Source organism: Mycteria americana, chromosome 16, assembly GCF_035582795.1.
Source record: "Mycteria americana isolate JAX WOST 10 ecotype Jacksonville Zoo and Gardens chromosome 16, USCA_MyAme_1.0, whole genome shotgun sequence".
Classification (NCBI taxonomy): domain Eukaryota; kingdom Metazoa; phylum Chordata; class Aves; order Ciconiiformes; family Ciconiidae; genus Mycteria; species Mycteria americana.
Window position 1 is genome coordinate 9,217,994 of NC_134380.1, and position 18,693 is coordinate 9,236,686.

Below are 18,693 nucleotides of genomic sequence, written 5' to 3' on the forward strand. Positions count from 1 at the left end.
GACTGGTGTCTCCAGCAGCAATTTGTAATTCTCCTGTGGTGCTCCCAGTGGCACTATTCAAAGCACTATTTGAATTCTTTTCATCAGCTCATGTTCACAGCAAACTTAATCTTCTGTTTTGAAGACAGAGAGGGAAAGAAAAAGAAAAAAGAGCAAGATCTTTGGTCTTCTGTCTGTGTTCCCAAGCATCCAACTGTTTGTTTAAACAGTCTCCCCTGACACACATTCTCATTTGTCACAGTGCTGATGATACCTGCTGCTGTATCTTAGCCCAACTTAACTAGCTTGGTTGTGCCAGAGTCTTGGTCGTGAAGGGGGGCAGGGAGGAAAGAGGTAAATAGTAGGGGATTGACTCTGTGGGCTATGACTTTATTCACTGTAATGGCATTTGTGCTTTCTAAAGATCAAAGGCCAGAAAAAGGGTGGGGGCAGGGGAAGAGAAAGAAAATTATTCACTGTAGACCCAGTCAGGAGCTTTCAGAAGTGCCTGTGAGAAATTAGGTGCCTCTCTGCACATTTGATCATCTAACTTTGAAATCCTGATGAGAGAGCTTAGAGAAGGATCTGAAGAGAAGGGAGAATAACCAGTCATAGTTAGAACTATTGGGGAAGAATGAACAAGGAAGGTGCCAAATTTAACTGATTTTGATTTATTTTATTTTTCTAAATGACAACTTTCCCTGTTGAGCCTGGTAGTTAAACAACTGAGTGGCTTTAAAAATTGCTGTTAGCTGCAGATACACAGGAAAAAAAATAAATCTGTTGTAAATGAATATACTTTGTCAGTTTTGGGATAAAAGAAAGGTTTCTGAAATGGTATGGCATGAGTTCCTGCAATGGTCTCTAATGGGTTTATTCACCTTCCATAGGACTTGCCATGAAGAGAGATGAGAGCTTTATGCTTGTTACTCACTATGTAGTATATGTTTATCTTTGTTATTCATATCTTAATAGTGTAAAGATTTCAGCATTTTTTCATGTTTCAAACTACTGTGCACACTGCAGAATGTTCCAAGCTTCTGTTTTTCATATATTGAGATTCTTTCAGCTGGTCTCATACACAAAACGGAGGGTGGTCATTATGGTGCATTCACAGCACACTAAATAGGAGCTAATTAGGTATTTTACTGTACTGTTTTCACTGGAAAGCTCTTTATAAAAATTGAAGCTTTTCTCAAAACAGAATGACATCAACACTTGGGTAATTTTCTAAAGATCAGGGTTGAATTTCTGACTAAGGTATGCGAGAACTGGAAGCTTTGGCCATTGCACATTGAATTTGTGATCCTCCAATCCATACTTATGTTTCTCCTCTGAAAGAGGCAGATCAAGGAGTAATTAAAAACTTGCAGGCTGGTATGGAGAAGTTGGAATGAGCTTCCCTCTTACCAGGTTAGTGATCTAATTGCAACACTACAGAGTCAGTCCCATCTGTCAGAACTGCTTCACTTGTTTTAAACAATTGCTTGTTGTCTCAGAGAAGAACTTTCTGAGGTACTGCTTGTAACCTCAAACCAGTTTTTCTCAATATTTTTAAAAACACATCCTTATTAATCCAGTTGTACCTCCAATGTTGAATGAAGTAACTGCCTTCTTGAGGGCTGAATCAATTGACATGCATTTTAGTATTAAATTCAGCGGAAGGACTTCTACTATAAATGTAGCTGGAGTTGTACCTGACTCTAGGAGATATCTGGTATGCCAGTGACAATACCTTGAGTCCTAGTGTCATACACATGCTTGGAAATCACTGCATTTTGCATGATCAAGGAGACATCTTTAACTGTTTTAATAGGAGCATCGATCTTGATGCCGGAGAGCAGCTGTGTGGCATGATGTTGCTGATTAACGCCATGTGCTGTGTGGCACAGGAACCCCAACAAGAGGTTGGAGAGGGGCATATTAAAATGGCAGAACTACACAGGTCAGTCACAAGTCCAGTCAGTGCCTTTATGAGGCACAAAGACGTCTGCGCTATTAAGCGGGGTGCTGGGTTTGCATATACATATCAAACGTGGTTTTAATTTATCTTGTGGTAGTTACCATAAATAGCCTTATTATAGTTGAGGTTGTAAGTGGGTGGGCAAAACAAGACTAGTCATAAAGAGAAGTCTAAAATGTCTCGTTCACTAGGGAACTCAAAGTTAACAGTTTCTTCCTACAATCACTAGTAAAGCAGCTGTGGTGAAGGAACATGAGGTTTAATGGCTGTGTAAATGCTTTAATATAACTTAGCCTTAGAAATGAGTTGGCCTCAGTGTGTGCAAATCCCTTCACTATTTTTTTGGTATTGGGCCTACTTGTAGGTCTATGGCTTGTCATTGCACACTTGAGGCAGCCTAAAGAAATACTTACCTACATTAAGAAGTAGCACAAGTATTTCAGGAGGGCATTTGCCACTTACCTTGCAATCTGTGAAAGGACTGTCTTAATCATCTGTCTGGTCATCCTTCGTACCTCCTGAGATAACTCCCCTCATATCCTTCAGAAATAGGAAAATCATCTGAAGAAATCCTTTCTACTACCCTTTTCTCGTCCCTGACTCTTAGCTCTAGAAACACGCAGTCCCCACTGTACTAGTTAAGGGCAGGGTCACAACTCGAAGAGGGTCTTATTTCATCTTAATCTGTCCTGTGCACTGCTGAGGGATGGCTGTGACCGTAAGCTTTGCTCCTGCAGCAGCTCTATTCATGTGTGAAGTGAAGCATGTGCTCATGAGTTTGCAGGATCAAGCGCAACACATTTGTTCCTGGCCTTTCTCTCCCACATTTCATGTATAAATTTACACAGTGGAAGCTAAATTATACAAAAATATTCACGAATAAGTAAATATATGATTGTCTCAGTATGTGAAATCTTCTTAAATTCTTTGTATTGAATCTAGATTTACACAAGTGCAGAGCTCAATGAGAATGTAGGCCTTGCTGGTTATAATGCCTACTCATTTAGCTGCTCAAATGACATTTACCTCTCTAAATTTTACAATAATTTGTGGAGCCTTTAGGCTCCTCTGTAGAAATCTTAATTTAAACAAAACATTAAGGTCATAAAAGCCTGAAAATGTAAATTAAAGCAGGATTCATTCTATTAATTTTGTTTCCTAGAATGGAAGCAATTTCAGCTACATTAGAAACTTAAAGGAGTGTCTGTTAATTATTAAATTCACAGTTTAAAAATCTAGCAGACTTGCTTGGAATTGCATGAAAACCTGTTTTGTTATGTAAATTGGTGCAAAAATATGTTCAGTTGCCTCATCTTTGAAGTAGTGATATGTCACACCAGTTATTCAAGAAGCTTTACAGAAGGTTACTTGAGGACACCATTGATGTGTAACATCTTTCTGCTGATAATTTTGTATGTTTTATCATGAATGTGGCTTTTATGTTTATCAGACTAATATCTTTTCCCTTTTCATTTAAAGGGTGATGAATGGCCGTAAGAGAGCAGTTTTTCTTTTCTGTTGAGGGAAGGGAAATGTGCCAATGCTTATGAAATTACTATGTTATGGTTTGTTTATGACATAATTGAGTAAAAAAAAAAAAAAAAGTTTTTATCTAGACATTGATCAGGATGGGTTTATTCCTGCAGTAGCAAAGTTAGTAAGATATTAACCAGTGCTTTGCAGTTTGATCAGAGCTGTCATTGCACAGTACTATTTTGCCAGCCCTCCAAATTACTACTTTTATAGTAGAGTGTTAGTGTGAAGGAAGACTTTTTCATGTTTTCCTGTCATTTCTAAAAATGCTTTGTTATAATTCCAAATACAAGAACGCAATTTCATCATTGCAATAAATTTGTGGATATAATAAGTTGTCATTAAATTGTTTTGCTTTAACTAGCTTGTTGCAAATTGACAGTATGATATTTTTCTGGGAAACAGCTTTGTTTTCTGAGTAATAGTTTGCATGAGTTGAAGATATTGACAATGCTTGCTGAACATACCTCACTTCTCATCTTTCAATATAAAGCATAAATAAAAGAGCTACCAGAGCAGTTTATCTCCAATCCCTCTCTGAAGCTGTGTGTTTCACAGGATTATTTTAATAAAGGTGACCATCAAAGCAGTGAGAAGAAAAAGATCCTGATTTTCCAAGAGTGAAACAATCTAACAGTTATCTAAATATTTGCTTTAGGAAGACTGATACAACTTTTTAAAAAGAGTCTTCTATTACTTTATAACCAGACAGCACAGAGGTAATAACTAGAGCATCTTTCGATTGTAATAAACAGTTGCTAAATTACAATGGAAAACTGCAAGAAAACTGCAAGGTGAACAGTTGCACAGATTTCTTATTTTATAATATCTTTTTACTACTCAAAAGCTACTAGAAAACTTTGTCCATCTCTTCAATAAGCCAATATTATTTATATTCCCATGTATAGTACTTCAGCCAAATGACTGAGGTTTTGGAGGCTTTCCAGAAAGAGAAAATGCTTGAGAGAGAGAGAGAGATATACATACTCTAGCAGAGATCCTGTGTTGTTTGTGTATACTTTCAAGATCCAGTAAGTTAGAGTGTTGCTTTCATTGTTACATAAAGTCTGTGTAATTGTGCTTCATTTAGCTTTAGGAAAAGCAAATTCCTATTTCCTCTGTCACAGAATATACATAATGGGGAAGGTGTCCTATTTTTTCAGCTGTTTAAGAACTGCTATTGTAATTGAAGAACTATGATCAGAAGTTGCTCTTAGAAGTCCTGTGTATGTTTTCCTTTCCCAGACCCTGTCACAAATCCATTCTATAAAAATAAGTGTTAAGTCATCCTGGACTGTTTCTTCTTTCAACAATTTCACATTGAATATTTCAGATATGCATCTATTGGGACTTTCAAAATGATTTACCAAGATAGTGGCTTGCTTTCTTCTACTGACTGAGATCGTATCAGTTTAAACTGGTGAGAATTATTTATCTAAGAGTATAGCTACTCATAAGACAAAGGATTATTCCATCACTGAAATTACATTTTCATCTATTTTAGTTTCACTATAATCTATCCTTTGTCTATCTGTTGGTACTGAATTAATTTTCAGCATGTCTTCCTGCCTTGATCTTTGTCTTGGAAGAATGCTGTAGATGCAATAGTAATTTCCCATATGACTTCTAAGCATCTGCAATTTTTAAAATTTTTAAAAATCTGTCTCCAAAACAGTAATAGGTGGATGCTGCACACTTTGATTCCCTGACAGCTGCTTATTGTTGCTACGATGGTATCGGTGGAAGTTAAAGAAGCTTTCAGCTTTGGTGTTCAGGTTTCATAAAAGATGCCAATAAAAGAACACAGACAGATGAGTTGTAGGTAATAGGAACAAGTTGCAGAATGTTCAGCCTGTAGTTAAGAAAAGCCTTCCACATCTTCTGTGCTGTCCAGCAAAAGAACTAAGCCAATCAAAATATCCTCTTGAAGTAACTGATTGGCTCAAATCCTGTTGCAGTTAGTAGTGGTCATTAGCTTTGGATGGTGATTTCCGATCCGTGATTGCTCATCTTCATTTGTCATTTGTTGAGGTTTTTTGAAGATATTTTTTGCGTCATTCATTCTTAATGTAGTATTATTTTCAGAACAGCGCAGATAATGCAAATGCCATTTTTTGACCTTTTTTTAATCATGACCTGTCAATTTTAAAGAAAGGTGATTTTTTTTTTTCTTTTCCATTTCTTCCTGGATTAATAACAGTGTAAAATCCCGTGTTATTTGAAATAGGTGAAATTGTATATCAGTGTGCTGCCTTCTCTTCTTAGAGACAGAGGTGAGAATTAGTTAATATCTTTTTATATGGAACTAATGGAATAAAATTCCATTTTAATTACTTTCAGACATCACTGACTTTCATATTTCACTCATAAGCTTAATTTTCTCACCCATCTGTGTACGCTATTCAGTTGTATTAATTATTCCATATTGAAAGACACTACTTGATAATTAGTTGGTTGTATAATTTGAAGCAAATGCTGTAGTGAATTTTTTTTATTTTTATTCAGAAATCATCTGCAAGCAGTTTTCTCAAAAGTACTATTTACAGAAAATTATTTACCTGGTAGTTATGCTTGAGGAAATACAGTTGCTCTCTAATCATGTCTAAAAATCTCATTGTATGTATCTAATATTTTTTTTAATATGTTCTGACTCTCTTGGTTGCTTTTTATTAGATGGACACATATAGATACAGTAATTTTCAGTACAATAATTTCTTCCCTTTCTGCATTGCTTTTCAAGGAAAGGAAAAGTTCATGAGTTATCTCTGAGAAGTCATCTTGTTTTGTTTTATTGTTTGCTTGGAAATACAGTTCAGATGCTTCTTTGGATAGAGAGAGAGATGAAAGAAATCAAAAGGAATTGATTCTGCTTTGGAGCATGCCTTCTTAAAACCATGTCTTGCAGGCAGACAAGTTTTACCGCAAATTCAAAACTTACCACTGCAATCCTATTTTGTTTTCTTGTATACTTGTGATCACTTATTTTCCACTTCACATTTCAAATGTATTTCTGGTATGCAAGTGGCATTTAATTCTTACACTGTCATCTACTGTAAGCACCATGTGCACAATTGGAATATTGTCTGAACTTAGCAACAGCTTTCTTCTACGTTTTGACAACTGATGGACAACATAGAACAGAAGTAGCTTAGTACTGCCAAAGTTTGTTAGGATTGGTGTTTCTGTTGTGATTATCTGTTTTTAATAGTTGAATCTAGGGTTGAAGAAAGTAGATATTTCTCATATGCAGTGCGGTTTTGTATCTGTAACCTATTGAGATTCTCCCTATTCAAACCTAAGATCAAAGAGCTAAGGAAGCTTACAAACCATCAGATCCTTAGGAGATATCCGAAAGGCATTAACTTAGAGGGGTGGTTATTATTTGCTAACAAAATAGGAGCCCCCATTATGGAATGAAGATCATATTGCATGGAGCTGTGGAATGTCACTTAAAATTAGAGAAGATGCATTTCACTCTAAAGCCTGAACTCCTTATTTTTCATGAGGGCTGTATAAATGATTCTGGCTAGAAGTAACCAATTGTATTATTTTCCTTACTGCTCTCAAAAGCCTACTGAACAAGATGCTGCATACTAAAATCACATTCAGTTGTTCATAAAAAAGTTTTTGGAAAAACTCTGACCAAAATTTCTATTTTTAACAGTGTATAACTATGACTGCATTATTTTGTTAAACTCATATTAGAACTATTTGGAATTCTACGAATCACGTTTTTTCTATTAAAAAGTTAAATTCTGGTATAAATAGAGGAAAATATAGCCAATCTTTGTGGTGGGCTGGTACTATTAAGCTTGTATCTGTGTTTCTTCCACTGTTAGAAAACATAGCTGCTTCACTTGCCTTTTTGTGTCCCACAATTTTGTATTCTCCCAGCACAGTTTGTATCTGATATATCAGAGCATTCAATTTTTAGATTGCCTATCAGTTTGTATTTTTAGGAGGCTGGTAGTTACAGTCTTAGATTTCTCACCCTTCTAAATAATTATTCTTTAAGGACTGCACTTGTTTGAACATGCTTTTTTAAGTGTCTGGATGTTTTTCAGAAAATAGGAAGTTGTATTTAAACTGTGAGATTGTGATATAATAATGGGCTCAGTAATCAAACTTTTCTATAATAGTGAAATACTGAGACTTTCGCTTGTTGCTGAAGTACAGGTTCACTTCTTAGTGTTAAGTTGTTTCTAATATAGCCTCATTTAAAGAAAAAGATGGCATCATTCATTGGCCACTAACTTTATTCTATTCTGATTTTATGTAATCTAATCTATGGGCTTTTTTAACACAAGTATCAGTGTAGCATGTCAGGAATTTTAAAATTCAGTTCCGTGGTAATTTCTTGGGGGCGTGGGGATAAGTCAGATGAGCCAAGCTTGGACAAAATTCCAGCATTTATGTTAAGCCATATGATGAGGTATAAATAGGTATAGGAACAATATTCATGTCCAGTTCTAGCTCTGCCACAGGTACAATAGGTAACCATTGGACAAATCACTCTCCCTACTTTCCTCTTCCTGTCCTGTCTATTTGCAATCCATTGAACTTTCCAGTATTGGTACTTACAACAGCAATTCCAGTACAAAACATACATTTCTATACTGAAGTCAGTGTGAAAATGTATGAGTTTTCTGATAGAATATTGTAAAAGGGATTACTCTGTCATTGAATGCTCCCTTTTTCAAAACTCAAAATGGAATTTTTATGGTTTTTTCATGGTTGCTCTTTATCTATGATTCAAGGTTGAAGCAGTTCTTATCAGCTTGACTTTTTTCCCCCTCTGTAGTTCAATATTTCTCCCAAGAAGTTCACCTTATTTGTATTGAACAGTAGGCAACAGAGCCATCTGCACCAGCAATTCTAAGAAAGAATCTTATGATTCATGTTTAACACTGCTTCTTATGAAGTGCAGCTGGAATAATCAATTCGACCTTCTGTTTTTCAGCAAATTCATCTGAAAAGATGAAGCAAGACAGCAAATTCATACTGTGTGCTGATAGCGGGTAATTCTCAAGTTCTTTCTTATCAAGGCACCTAATTAAAACCAAAATACATAGTTTTATTATAAAGTACAGGCAATAGAAGAGATCAGGTGCTTCCAAAGTATTGGAGCACAAGATTTTCTGTTAGAGGACTGTATATAATAAACAATCATCCGAGAATCTCTTAATACTTGACAAATATTGGTGATTTAAGCTTCACAATTACCTATAAGCTGTGTATTTAATAGATTAGAATCCGAGGAAAGGAAATTGTAACATACTTAGGATACAGTTAGGTGTCCATATTCATATTAAAACTGGTACTGCTGTCTGGGCTTCTTGAACCTTCAACTTGTTCATTAATCTTCAGGACTTCCTTTCTCTTCTTAAAGAAACAGGTTATTCTACCTAAAAAGCTGTTGCTATCAACTTTTAAATTAATATACCATCATCAGAGTGGAAGTGTTTTTGGTTAATAGCATCATAACACATGATTGTGGTCATGTTATAGCGGGAGATCAACAACATATCACCAAAAGACAGGAAAAATAAGTGCTCAGTTTCTGACCAGGGTATGCATATTTGCCAATACTGCTCAAATCAGTGCAAACCCAAAAACTCATCACAAAGCAAACTTCTCATTGCAAATACATGGCTTTATTGCTAGCTGAGTAGCAACACTGGATGTTATATGGAATCTGTTGCAATAGTGCCTATTCGGAAAAGTGGATAGAGGCCCCAAGGCAGGAGTTCGCCCAGAATGGTATCTTCAAAAGGCAAATTATCTTCTCAGTTGCAATCGTTCAAAAGATCTGCATTGAGTGAAACCATGCAGAATATGATCTAAAGCATGTTATTTACCAATCAGAAAAAAAGTCACAAAAAAAAGAAATTCAAAACTATTCATTGGTGCGATAAAACTGCACGTTTTTTGGTTTGTGTTTGTTTGGGTTTTTGATGTTACAGTCAAGAAGAGCACCTGAATTAAAACCTGTGGGCATTTTTTCCGTACAGGGGCTCAGGTGTCATACTGATCAGTGATATTTGAAGGGTAATTCTCTTGCCAGCACTTAAATATCTATAAGATTTCAGTTGGAGTCAGTGTTGCCTATAGGAGAGACTCACTGCATTACCATATAAGATACTTCTGTGCAGGTTTGTAGGTTACTCATATACAAGTTATCTATGAAATACGTGCATACAGATCATGCCCTTTTTAAAAAAAAGAAAAGGCAGAGAAAAGGTACCCAGCGAGAGGTTTCACATTGTGTGAATTCAGTTAATTTTTCCTTATAGCACCTCATAATTTTTCTGAACAGAGATCATTAATCATTCCAAAGTGTGCAGAAGTTTGTGCGATAGCTGTAAGACCACCAAACTCTGACCCTGGAGGAAATGAATTCCTAAAGGTGAAAAGCAAGTGTTTTCTTAATTAAGCCACCTAAGCTGCCTGGTTTTGCAAATATTTATTAACTCAATTCAGATGAAGTCAGATTAGCACTTCTAGCTGCAGAGAATGTTGTTTCATTGGGCCACAAGTCCTTGTTTTCAAATCAATATTCAATCTTTTAACACAACAGCAAATTATTCTCCCCATCTGTCTCCTGTGACAACTCTAACAAATGTAATATCTGGATGGTGATGTACAAACACTTTCTAAGTACTTCATTTATAAAAATATAGGTAGTAGTTATTTATAATAGGCTGTTGGGGTGTTGGCTTTTTGAAGTTAATTTTTAATATTATTTTCAGTTTGCTGCATGTAACTGAAACATAAGTGAACATGTAGATACCAAAACATGCTTGATACAGTAAACTTGTAGGGTATGTGAGCTTGGTATCACAAAGGCTGTCCCAGCCAACATCTTTGTACTGTAGGACTAACAACTGTTTTAGTATGACTTGAAGAACAAAAGGTACTTTGAAACTTGGCCCAGCTGGAGACTGAACCAGCTCGGAGTGTGACTTAGAGTAGGCCATGCCAGTTTTACTACGTAGAGTGGATCCTGGCACTTGCCAGAGTGCCGTTGTGTGCTGTAAGCACCTTCTGCCCCAAGATTAACCAGCATTGTTCTTTCTGATTTAAGGATGAAGTGAAAATGAGTAAAGCATGTCCCAGATGGCCTACTAACAAGGTGGAAGTTCAGAGACTTTTGCTAACATATCAGGATTTGGCCTATAGCACAATCCCTCATGAAAAGGGATTGGGTTTTTTAGTCCTGAAAGGAAAAATAAGTGGCTTGAAGGCTGCATCCCAAGTACTTTGCAAGTCAGAATTTGAATGTGGGAAATAAAACCAAGAATCTAATGGCCTGAATCAGATTCTCTTTGACGGCTTGGAAAACAGAGTAATGCTTGCTGCAACCTGCCATGAAAAGTAGGAATTTATTTCAGATTCATTTCTCACCTTTGGTGTTGATTGATGCGTTAGTTAGGACATGAGGAAGATGGAGGAATGGAAAGAGAAGCTGTGAACTAAACCCATCTAAAAAGGATGTGCTCATTAGAGATCAATGATCACTTTCTATTCTGTTTTCATTTGTGCTGGTGGAGATGGGACTCGTGGCAACAAAGTGAGGACTAGTAATAATGTTCATTGCTTGCTGGGAGGCTGACTTAACTAATTGAAAGGAAACAGATTCATCACTTTTAGGGCTTAAGGAAAGTGATGAGAGGATATTTTTGTGAACTGCTATTCTAACTGCTACATATTTTAAAAGCCTCCACTGCAATAAAAAAGTAATTATTTTTGCCAAAGTATGTTACAGATCTCCTATATTCTACACAGGAAAGATTTGGTTGCATTTCTTGCATTTTAATTTTACTTTTATTGCAACATCGGACTTCAGGAAAGGACAATCACATATTTTGAGTTTTGCCACTGATTTTGCTGTGCCTCATACCCCATGTAAAGTATATATAATCATATGTCCTTGTCTCTGTAAATTATAAAAAGGCTTTAACAACTCTTTTATGTCCATGTACATTGCCTCTGTAGTAAACCTTGAATCTTCATGATTTGAAAGCTATCATAAATGCTCAGCAAAAACGAAGGTTTAAATGTGCTTTTTAACTCAATGTGAAATAGAATAGCACTGGAAAGCCTGGAGTTACTTCACGGCAATCACTTCTGTTCTGTTTAGGTTTTTGTATTGCTCCTGTGAGACACCAGTTTGGAATTCCTCAGAGTTATTTTCGTTTTAACTAAAATGTAAATGAACAGTCACATCAGACCAAATGATTGCAGCATGAATTCCACCCTGCATAAAACTATCATAGCCAGGAAGTGTGATGTTTCTCTATTACAGAGATGACCCACGGGGCTATTCACAAAAGCTGGTCTAGTGAGACAGATCTCCTTGTGGTTCTTTCTCTGACAATGCAGACAAATAGGCTGTTGTTTTGAATTGTTGTTATCTAGAATAGTCTGTCTCTATAAGGATCTGGAAAAATTATTCTCCCTAGCTAAATGTTGGCCTTTGAAAATAGTCCCCCTACTCCTTGTCCTCAGTAGCAAAGCTTTTCTGAAAAGGTACTTTATCCTTGTTTTTTGGAATGCCTGCTTTTAATCACTATAAAATATTTGCTAAAGAGAAATCATTGTCCTTAAGCAGATTTCTTCTTTTATCAAGGTAAACAAGCTGCTTTTTAAGGAATATCTGTTTAGTGAAATAAACACTGCTTGGGGTTCACAGAATAGTAGGAAGTTGTTCTTCTATTATCAAAGTTGTTTCTTTGCTCAGTATGAAAAATAATGACACTTGTTTAGTGCTTTATAATACTCTTATACATCAAATTCTGAAGAAAAATGAGATTCACCTCCAGAAATAGGCCTTATATTAGTAAGTACATTGCTAATTACTGTAATTATACAAAAGTTGCAATGACAGCTATCTATATATTTATAAGTTCACTTTTGTCTTTTTAATGACCATGTCACAACCCTAAAAATTGTTCTGATCTTTGAAGGCAGCATCACTTCATAGCTATACTTTAAAAAAAAAAAAGTGCTTCTCTGGAATCACAGAATCACAGAATTGTATAGGTTGGAAAAGACCTTTAAGATCATCAAGTCCAACCGTTAACCTAACGCTACCAAGACTACCACTATACCATGTCCAAAAGCACCTCATCCAAATGTCTTTTAAATACCTCCAGGGATGGTGACTCAACCACTTCCCTGGGCAGCCTGTTCCAATGCTTGATAACCCTTTCAGTGAAGAAAAATTTCCTAATATCCAGTCTAAACCTCCCCTGGTGCAACTGGAGGCCATTTCCTCTCGTCCTATCACTAGTTTCCTGGGAGAAGAGACCGACTCCCACCTCTCTACAACCTCCTTTCAGGTAGTTGTAGAGAGCAATAAGGTCTCCCCTCAGCCTCCTTTTCTCCAGGCTAAACAGTCCCAGCTCCCTCAGCAGCTCCTCATCAGACTTGTGCTCTAGACCCTTCACCAGCTTCGTTGCCCTTCTCTGGACACACTCCAGCCCCTCAATGTCTCTCCTGTACTGAGGGGCCCAAAACTGAACACAGTATTTGAGGTGCGGCCTCACCAGTGCCGAGTACAGTGGCACAATCACTGCCCTACTCCTGCTGGCCACGCTATTTTTGATACAAGCCAGGATGCCATTGGCTTTCTTGGCCACCTGGGCACACTGCTGGCTCATATTCAGGCAGCTGTCACCAAACACCCCCAGGTCCTTCTCTGCCAGGCAGCTTTCCAGCCCCTCTTCCCCAAGCCTGTAGCGTTGCATGGGGTTGCTGTGGCCCAAGTGCAGGACCTTGCACTGAGCCTTGTTGAACCTCATACAATTGGCCCCAGCACATCGATCCAGCCTGCCCAGGTCCCTCTGCAGAGCCTTCCTACCCTCAAGCAGATCAACACTCCTGCCCAACTTGGTGTCATCTGCAAACTTAGTGAGGGTGCACTCGATCCCCTTGTCCAGATCATTGATAAAGATATTAAACAGAACTGGCCCCAACACAGAGCCCTGGGGGACACCACTTGTGACTGGCCGCCAACTGGAGTAAACTCCATTCACCACCACTCTTTGGGCCCGGCCAGCCAGCCAGTTCTTTACCCAGCGAAGAGTACACCCATCCAGGCCATGAGCATCCAGTTTCTCCAGGAGAATGCTGTGGGAAACCGTGTCAAAGGCTTTACTGAAGTCTAGATAGACAACATCCACAGCCTTCCCCTCATCCATTAGGCAGGTCACCTTGTCGTAGGAGGAAATCAGGCTGGTCAAGCAGGACCTGCCTTTCCTAAACCCATGCTGGCTGGGCTTGATCCCTTGGTTATCCTATCGTGCACGTCTGCCTCTGTTCAGCGTTGTTCCATGCTCAATTTTGGTAAATCCTATTTTTTCTTTTTTCTTTCCTAATCTAGAAATTGCCAGCTATGAAAAGCTTGTTAATTTCTGTTTGTAAAATGTTCTGCTGTAGCTTGGACTAAATGCAGTGCAGCTGGGAGTAGTCATGGCCAAACAATACATGGCATAAATTATCTCTATATGGAGTGTCTGACTAGATAGCATAATCAACATGAGACTGACAAAACAACACAGTTGCGCTGTTGTTGCTGACAACTTCATTATTTCTATGATGTTCAGCTGGGTAATTTGTTTCTGAGGAACAGCAATATCTTCAGATATGTCTAATGGCCTGTATGTACTTTTATAAGCTTTCTGAAGATGGAAGTGTTTGCACAAGTTTAGGTTTTTTCCTAACACGGAGAACAATTGCAGGAACCATTAGCAAAGAGCATTCTGCTCTACATTGTTTTTGCAGTAGGGCAGCATTTCCCTCAAGCAATGTTGGTGAGCACCTCTTGATATGTCTGTGGATCACTTAGCATAACAGCAGCTGCTCTTTGATGCCTTGTTTCAAACAGTAATGGCTTTAAGGATCTGATGAACTTCTTATACTAAGCTATTTCTGTTTAACTTAACTTACACTCCAAATGATCCCAAATGACTAAGTAGTGTTTTGTGGCTCAAACACTCCAGGTCTGATTCTGTTCCACTGCAGCCAGGGATTATTATTCTCAGGAATTTTCCAATTAAAAAGGCTAGGGAAAAAAAATGCCACTTTGTCAAACTGTACAAAAACCATGCCATCTTTAAAGAATTCTGACCAAATAGTTCTGGTTTCCTGCTAGTTCATCTAAAACTGTACTCTGAAATATAAGAAATCAGGCTCCACAGCTCCAAGGCACCGCTGCCACGGGCTGCCACAAAGCTGGAGAACTCCTGGCCTCCGTGTCCTTTCCTGGGGAAGTAGGAGTCTGCAAGCCCCAGGCATTGGTGTATCTGCCAGCTTCAGCCCTGCAGCAGAGCCTGGGTGTGTTGAAATCGAGGTTGTGCTGAGAGGACTGTAGATTAGGAACCATAGCTAAGGCAGGAAGCTTGGAGGAGCTGGGGCTGCCAAGCTCAGTTTCTTTTAGTCGCTTACATCATGGGTGTCTCAAATATTTCAAAACACTTGGGAAAATTATTTCATTGGGAAATTTTCTAAACTTAGTCCAAACACAATTATTTTTTCTTCACTCACAATTTCAGAATTTCTTGAGTTTGATCACGTCTATGACTGATGAACTGGGAAATATTTGTCTTTTTTATGAATATACTGAATACTTCTGTGTCTCTGTGGATAATAGGTTGTTTGCTATGGATTTGGATCAAGAACACTGGCTAAAGGACTAGTGAAACAGTAAGACTCAGATCAATGTCCTTGAGGAAACACAAGATACCAGGGAATAGGACAGAGAATTAACAAATTGGCAAAAGGGTATGTGTGAAAGATGATAGGTAAACAAGGAGCCAGAGAGGCAGAAATTGCCAAAACCAGAGTTGGAATTTACTACAGTAGCTTATATGTATAAAAGTTTGCAAGAAAGAACAAGTGTCAGGACAAAAAAAGATATGCTTTTATAGGCTTGCTTGGGGGTTTTTTGTTTTGGTTTCTTTTTACCTTTCCCACTGTATGCTTTTGGCTGTATGAAAAAAACACCCTGATATCTTGTTTCAAGGAGCAGAGTCACTTTAACCACCTTTCTAGTCATGGATTTCCAAACTGAGAGAGCATACAGATGCCAGACAGAGTTGGCCCAACCATGCTACTTTGGGAGGGAGGCTGGAGATCCCATTCCCAGGTATCTGATCTGCCTGGCTACATTGCCCGACCCCAGCCTCAACAGTGTATGGGACGTCAGATCTGACGTTTGAGCAGTATTTATTCTTTAAGGGGTATTATGAACAGTCTAAAATACAGCTTTGTCTCTAATGATTATGACAGCTTTGACATTGACTGATTAGGAAGTAAAGTCAGGCTCCATGTGAAGTTTTCAAATTCCAAATGTTTGAGTGTGTTTCTTTGCTCTAAACTTCCCACCCAGTTTCCAGAATATTGGTCTACCGAGCGTTTTTCACAAACTCAGTGTATGCGTAGTGCCGAAACACAAGGCGATCCAAAACATAGGAACGTTAGTTTCTGTGTATGAAGGACGTGCTTGCTACTGAAATACCATCTGCAATGAAGCGTTGGACATTGTGTACCTGGGACAATGTAATACCTGCGTGTGGCTGCTGCTCCATGGAGCACATCAGGCTTTTGAAGAGCTGGGTGAATACTGCCACCTATTGATTGACGAAATGAAAATGAATGTCTCCCAGCTACCCTGAGATTTTACACAGAACAGCTTTGTGAGCTCCTCATCCTCCACATGAGAACAGCCTCCCTCATCCCAGAAATGTTACCGGTGTCCAGAAGACACAAACAGAATTTGCTAAATGGAGTTAATGGCCACTACAGTGTGCTGTTTGGCTGCTAAAACTATCTGTGGTGTATAAAGCTGAGAACAATACAGGGTAAACATTTTGGTAAACGTCAGTAAATCAGTCAACTTGGGTGGCCTCTTTAAATGAAATGTACTGCTAAACGTACATCTTCATAAAGATGCGCAGCTTTAGCAATAGTAATAATAACAACAGCTTGTAGAATCAGCTCATGATGTGTACTGCAAGTAGGTAGACTTTTAGAGTGATCAAACATGGAATGAAAATCTGTCGCAATAGGTTAAGTAAGTAGTGTCAGTACAGCAAACAATATTCTGTTCAACTAATAAGTATGAAATGTAGGCAAGTGAAATAATAAATGGCTGACATCTTTGAGCCATCTAATGGAATCATCAAAGGCTAAGAACATGCAGGTTTCTGTATAAGGTCAGACTAACGGATCTACTTGCATGTGTTTTAACATAAATCCAGGGTTTTGTTTTCTGTAGGACTTTTAGTCTTCTTCATTTCCAGAACTAGATGTAGGTGCCTCTTGCACTTATTTACACACATTCATTCACCATTTTTAGTAATTAATTTCATGTTTTTATAATTTGGTAAATTTATGATTACTTCTCTTACCTTACTGAGGTTTTTTTATGTCTTCTGGCTTTTGAACAGTTTAATAATGAACTTAAATTCATATGACAGGAAGATTAGAAATATGTTTACTTGATATAAATAAACTAATTGTCTTTCATAGAACTAGCTTGGGCAAGAAAACATTTGCCTTTTACTCTTCTACTAAACAATTTTTGGGTAGAAACAGAGAAGTACTAAGCATTATAAAAATCGAAATGGCAACTGCAAAAGGTCTACTTTCCACCAAGCTGAAGGGAGAAAGCAAATGAGACAAAGGGGAACACTGACCCGCAATGAGAAATTGCTAGAAAATATTTAAGAAGAGACTAGCTTCAGTAAACTTTAGCTTTTTCCCCTGAAAACAGCTGGAAATTGAGAATTCCCTCACAAGTGAGTTCCATAGATGGGGTCTATACAGACCAAAACCACTTGATCAGGGATTTTTGACTCAGAAGAATCATGCCTATTCAGCACAGAACTGAAAATGGAATTTTTATGCTTACATTTAATTTTAACTAATTTAGACATTTCAGATTTTCAGCATGCTTTTTTTCCAGATAGTATCCCAGTGTTAGAGAGGTATTCGGTGGTTTTCGAAAGATTTCCAATCTTTCTCCTGTTGGCAAGGAGCAGTGACCTCAGTCAGCTGTCCTGCAGCCTTCTGATGAATGATCCTTAGAAGAAGCAGAACAAAAGAGGGAATCCTATACATGTATAGCCTGTGATTTTCACGGTATAGGAGAAGGAATGTTGTGCATAGCATATTGTCATAGCACTTTGTAATTCTCTGCTGTAGCAAAACACGCAGGTACTTGCATTTTATATTCTTCTTATGTCTTTGAAATGTGTGGATATGCATGTTTACATACACACACATATATATGTGTGCATATGTGCATATAGAAAATCTCTCAGAAAATGGTTTGTTCTGTATTCAGATTGATTTTAAAAGTATAGAATAAGTTCAAGTCCCATGACATACAAATGTCAGGCCCGGGACTAGATTTTAGCTTCAGCTACTTTGGCAAAAGGACACTATTTGGTATGAGGTCCAGTACCCTTAACTGAGTTTTGAAGGGTGCAGAATCAGACTGGTCACCAGCTTTTGGGAGGCTTCCAACATTTTCCAAAAATCAAGCATTATGTCTGAATAAAACCAGTGAAATTTTTTCAGCAGACTGTAACAGTAGCTCTGGTATCCCTTTAAAAACAATTTAAAAATACCTTTTCTGTACGTATTAATGATCATTGGCTACGACAGACCCAGAAATTAGTGTGTTTTAACTTTTTTCTGTTATCAGATGTTACACTGGAGTGTTCTGGTTATATGAATTTAACCCAGTGGACTGTCCAGGAAGGATAACAGTTTCTAGATTGTTGTTTATCTTTGTTTATCACCTATGCTATTTTTAGGATTCTATGGCTGTGTATAGTTATTCCATAGTCTGACTTTGTAACATTTTTGTGGGTTTCTGTGGGATCCAGCATTTGTGGGTTTTGCCCTATAGTAAAAAAAAATATATTTTGAAATATCACTGTTGTACTGTCTTGGAAGCTCTTAATGCAGACATTACAGGATCTATTTTAGCTGAAATGTAGGCATCAATAAAATATGTTTTTCTTATTAATTTAATAATCTTTTTTAAGTGTAACCTATTCAGGCTGGGAGCTTTCAAACGATCTTGCAGATGTCCCATAGCTATGGATATGGTTGCTGCCTTTGTTGCTATGATTGCAGACAGCTGTAGTGATAGCTTGCTTGAAGAAAGAAGAAACAATACATCACATGCAACATGCATTACTGGA